We start from the raw sequence: 6000 nt of genomic DNA, 5'->3' as shown, positions 1-6000 counted from the left end.
TGCCCAAAAAATCACCCCAATTGGATCTGCCTTCATGCATCACATATGCTTGAACTCTTCCCTGAGGTTCCTAAAGTAATTGTGACTGATTCATTCTCCTTACTGACATCTAAAGAAATAACCTTTACTTCCCACTTCCTGGTCCAAATTTAATTCTAGTATCATCTATCCATAGTTTTGCCACAGCCAAAAATAGATCACTTGTTGCTGTGCTTAATAGTGCTCTTAGTTAAAAAACTCCAGTTCAAAATTTCTATCAGTGATCACCCAAGGAGAAACATCAGTGAAAATGCATGTAAAAGAACAGAGTTTACAGGGAGGAGTTTGTGAAGGAGGAGAAGGCACCAAGGTGTCTATCTCCTGCTGCTTGACAACTACAGAGATTGATCATAATGAAAACACTGGTGTTTCACACCATGATCATGGTCAGCAGGACAGACAGAACTTTGTCTACATCAGGGTCTGCAGCAGGTCAGCTTTTTGCTTCCCTTTTTATTCTGAGCTCTTCAGCGCAGCTTAGACAGCAAGAAGGTTGCATATCTGTCATTAACATGGCATTACTACATTGCTCAAAAATTATTTCCCGGGATGCCCGTCATCTTCAGCAAAAATCTTGCAAGATTTATAGATCCTCCCATGATTTCAGATAGAGAAAAATTAGGACAAATCGTCTTTGAAGGCCTGGGTGAAATTCATTTGACTGAATGTAGACACCTCTACTACAGAGGTTCACATGTGAGTCAGTTGTCTAGGCTCCCTCTGCAGTCTTCGAAGAGATCCTGTCACTTCTAGGGCATGATTAATCTCACCCGAATGCAGAATTAACATTAAAACAGGTGCCTATTTTACTCCAATGCCTGCAAGAGGAGAGTTCAGCTCAGCTGAAGGTAATGACCTTAAGGGCGTGACTCAAGTTAGCCACATGTAAGCTTCTATGAACCGAGCCCCATGGTGGGACTCGGGTCAAGATTCACCAGCTCATATTGACTATTAGTGGTAGTGTTTGGGAAGTTGTAATGACACTGGCTTATTTAGTTTTAAATAGAAATGCTACTTTTAGTGATTAATCTTCAGTGAATTGTTGCAAAATTCAGGGGGGTGAATAAAACTAACATTTTGGAAGGCAGAAAGTGCATTATGTTAATTAACTGCAATCATAAAGAAAGGCAAATGCCTCTCCAAAAGCTGCAGTGTTCTGGTTTACAAGGATTTCAGCTGATTTTGCTGAAGTTTTGAGGATGAAATTACTATTAAAAGCTTGCATTAAAGTATAAGTCGATTGCATAACTGTATTATGACTGGTTATGAAAAGAATAATGGGAACTCTTTTGGTGGCTGAAGCAATTTTTTCCCCCAGATTTTATGATGATTTTGAAGATGAATGCCACAGGATTACAATGTTGGCCTCTGCAAGCTAACACACAAACAACTTCTTTTGACTATTCAACCTTGAAATTCTGCATGATGTTAAGAATTTCCCAGGGCAATAAAAAGATTTGAAGAACTTGGCAGATTTTTTTTTTTACCTCTATGTCTGGACCGATACTACTTTTAATGCTTTATAAAACACCAGAACAAAATTTCAGGCTTTGTAATGGTGATTTTGAAATCAGATGAGATTCTCTTCTTCACGGGAAACTCTTTACAAGGATGCATGTTCACCATTTATATTAAGTTAAGGGCAGAGAACACCTTTTGTATGGTTTAAGCCACCCAAGCCATAAGGAAGACTCCTAGCTTTGAATTTATGAGCCCCATTAACTTCTCCAGGAAAAATTCTCACTCTTATTAAATCATTCCCTGGGAGGGGATGACTGCACAAAGCATCCTTGGAGGAGTGAGAATACAACATTGCTTTGTAGGGTTCCTGATAAAAATTAATTAGCGAAACTTACTGTGTAAATTCAAGAATATGCAAATGAAAGCAAATCTGAATTCTTGTGTGCAGACTGAGTTGATGCTGCATTAATGTTATATTATGCATAAAAAGTATAAATAGTTTACCTGTTTAATGAAATATTAAAAGATTTGTGAGGTAATTGGGTATAATAATGATTCCATTAAATATACATACACAGAGACAAAATATTTTGTATAATTTATGGATTCTACTTCTACAGTTTTACACATTTCAAAGAAAAATTATTTTTTCCTTTTTAATTAAAGTTTAACAGGTTGTATGCTGTTGTGCTTCTTTAATGTTCTCAATAATAGTGAAGTAAATGTCTTGAAAGTGAGTGAATTGGGGGGTTCAACTTTATTGAACATTGTTTCATGCTGTTGAACTAGAATTACCTACCTGTGGGTCACAGGCAGTATTCTTCCCTCAGTGTGCTCAAATACAGGCACTTGTACATAACGGGCAGCTGTTGATTTGTGGATACCACAGGGACAGCAGTTACAAGGTGTGTGTATATTTACTCTTGTTAAGCCAAGACATGATTTGTTGCTCATAACATGGACCTCCATTTGCATGCAAATGTGTTATGCTTAAGATAACAACTTCACCTACTGCCAGGAAAAAAAGAGCAGCAAAATTGTTGAAGAGAGTCCTGCACAATTACCCACAACCTGTCTGGCAAGGCTGGGCAGCAGCTCTGGTGTTGAGTGAGGCTGAGGCTGTATGAAGCCCAACGTGTTTATTACAGGTGGAATTCATTTTGTCTAACCTTAGACATCATGTGGCCACAAAGTAGAGCCTGTGCCTGAACCAGTCACCCTCAGACCTTCCAGTATATAAGGCACAATTCATTGTTTCACCTCGAGGCAGTCACTGCAGGATGAGGTGAAAGGTGTTTGGAGGTGTTAGTTTCTCCCACAGTTTACAAGCATAGCCCAAGTAATCAGGCAAGGATTGGCTTTGTTAAGAGTCACCTGTTAATTAGACTGGGACTGATGGGCAAATGGAAGCTCCCCAAGAAGCTCAGCAGCTGCCACACTCAGGGCTGGCTTTACCCTGGTGCTGAGCTACAGTCCCATTTATTGTTGCTGGTGTTTGGATGCCCAGTAACTTTCCAAGCTAAGTGTTTTAGGGAATCTACCCAAGGTGGGTAGATTGGGATGGCTAAGGAGAGAGCTACAAGGGTTACAAAACATATGGACAAGGTGGTCTTGTCAGCTGTGGCTGTTAGTGAGTAGTCGGGTCTCTGCTCTTACCTGCTAGCACACATGGCTGTCCTGAAATTAGGCTGCAGTTCTGTTCACAGAGGTTATTTCTTTCCAGATTCATCCCAGCGCAGCCTCCTTGCACTGTAGAGGGAAATGTTATCTGCTATTCATAGCCATAATCTGAGGGCAGTTTTCACTCCCTGTGTTTGTCTGGGTCTCACTGCATGCCAATACCACTTCAACCAACCCTGAATCAGTTTAACTGCCTCTCAGAGACGAGCTGTCTTTCCCATTCTGGCCCTGGGATCCTGCAGCGTTTCGGGAGCAGACCAGCTCCAGATGGCCCAGAGACATCAAGCTGCAGTTCATCAGGATGTGACTGGGCTCCATACTCATTGCTGTCCCCCATCTGCACCGTCAGCCTCACTCGCTGTATTTCACCCCTTGCTGCTAATGGGAAGAATGTCCACCTGCCCCAACTATTTCGTGTTTTGGCTGTGGATTTTAATTAGTCTTCATAAATTAGATCAAAAGACATGAGAAAGGAAGGAACGATGTAGTGATGTAGGGAGACTTTAACAAAGTAGAACTGCTTTGTTCAACATTGTTAAGCGTTGAGAGAAAAGAGGCACTTATGTCTTCAGTGATGAAGCCCCTAGCTGCTGTAGTGCTTGAAGAATTTTAATGTCAGTGCTGGACGAGTCCAGCCAAGTTGCTAATGAGCCATCCTGCAGATGAACCATAAATCCAGTGTAACGGTTATCCATAAACTTCATGTTTTGATTGTATCCCAACATGAATTTCATAGCTGCAGCCTTCAGGGTTGGCTGTTTTGAACCTCAGTGTGACTGCTTTCACAATCCTGTGATGTTTCACCCTTCAAAAGTTCCTTTGGTTGGACCTCTACTGTTAGTTGTCCGTTTCTGGCTTTCTGCTGCTCGCATGGCAGAGTACGCATCAGCAAATTTCGTTGCTTGTGTAGGGCCAGGACCTGGATGTATCTTACTTATCTTGAAGTAGGCACTCCCCATCAGTGATGCAGATTAGATTATGAGCTGCCCTAATTTCCAACCTGCTCTCACCCAAGCAGCTCACACACTGGACACAGATAAAACCATTGTACCACATCTAAAGGCAGGAAGATAACAAAATGTCATTGCGTCTTAGCCACGGAAATGAGCCCAGTGATTTTCTAGTTCTTTATATTTGTGTACATGTTCCTCATTTGAGCTGTGTAGCAATAGCTTTGCATAAAAGACAGATATCTGAGTTGTGGATACTTACTTTAGACATCTGAAATGGAGCAAGATGAATCCCAGCGCTATTCCACTTGGGCAAGCAAGCAATTCACCTTTTTTCTTCCTTCAACACTTGAGTTATCAATTTATGCAGTAAAAAGGGTAACAAAGCACTGCTTTAATACGAACTATTTAGCCCAAAGTATTACCATCTGCCTTTTTCTCATTTGGCTTATGACATAGATCCAACTTCCAAAACGCACCATGTATTGGTCTGCTCTCACGCTTCTTCATGGGACCAATGCGGACCGTTTTCATGGAGACTGGGGATGAGAGAGTAAAGTAGGGGACATATAGCCCATGAGGAAAGACTAGTCAAGGACAAGGGAATCAGGGTGCTGGAACAGTGTAAGGCCCCTTAATCAGCAAAGATCTAGGAAGAAGTTGGACAAACAATGGTTAAGATCGTGTCTTCAAGAGGGGTCTAGATGACCCTGCGGGTGCCTGCCCAACCATATTCTCAATGGTTCTTTGATTTTTGTGCGTGTTGCCTACGTCTGGCTTTGTTTCACAAGCAACATGCTCCCCGCTGAAATTCAAGACCTATTAACTGTTTTTGATCCACTGTCACAGGCTCAGTTGCTGGTACCAGCACGGATTTTCCCACCTGCTCGTCCATGCACTGTTCCGGGAAGTGTTATGCTCCCTGCAAAGCAATCACCAAGATTGCTGCAACGATTAGAACAACCCTTTTCATTTCTGTGTATACTTAGCAAGTGTTCCCTAAAATCAAGGCTTATCTCTCCGCTGCAATTTAGCCGTGTGATTTTCCTGTCCTGCCTCCAACAGTCATGCAGATTCCTGCCTTTACAGCATAAAAAGGGACTGCAAGGTGGACATCACTGTCAGAGAAAGGGACCTAAATCTGGGGTTATACTCATCCCAAAGGGATGTAACATTGCCATTGCCAGAGCAATGGGTAGGAACCATCACAAGTACGCATGAAGAGCAATGGAACAGAGAGAAAAACAGGTATCTTGTTTCTTTTCCTTTTTCAGATGGGAAAAAAATGAAACTTATAAAAATTGCATGAGTTGGATCACATAGGAATTCCACAACAGAAACAGAAACTGCATCTAAATCTTCAGAGAGCCTAGAGGAGTTGTAATAGCTTAGTTGTAAAAACTTTCTTCCTTTCCAGCAGTCGCAGATGACAATCACGTATCCAAACAAACAAAAAAAAAAAACTTGCAAAAAAATACAAAGGTACAAAAAATTCCCATCCTTGCTCATAAAGGAAGGCCACCGGCAACCTGCATAAAGCTTAGGGACAGAAAATGCAGACATACAGGCAGAAATATCTAGGATTGGAGCATGTGGGAAGTGTGCTAGAGGTCTTGCATGAAAGATGGCTACCTGGCTGCTTCCCACTTACCCTGGGTCACTTTAATATAATCATGTGTTCCCTGGGTGCTGTTTCAGAGCTAGGGTTGACTTACAATTCCAGACTTGTCTCACCTGATGCTGAAAAATGAAGGCTATAGTGTATTTTCCTTGCTTGTTGCCCACCACCACACCAGACGGTGCCCATATCATCTGATTTCTGTCCAAGACTAGTGAACAGCACCACTGCATTCTAAACAGACCATACTGA

The sequence above is a fragment of the Opisthocomus hoazin genome, chromosome 8 (genome assembly GCF_030867145.1).
Source record: "Opisthocomus hoazin isolate bOpiHoa1 chromosome 8, bOpiHoa1.hap1, whole genome shotgun sequence".
In the NCBI taxonomy this organism is placed as follows: Eukaryota; Metazoa; Chordata; class Aves; order Opisthocomiformes; family Opisthocomidae; genus Opisthocomus; species Opisthocomus hoazin.
Note: the sequence above shows the minus strand (reverse complement) of the source record.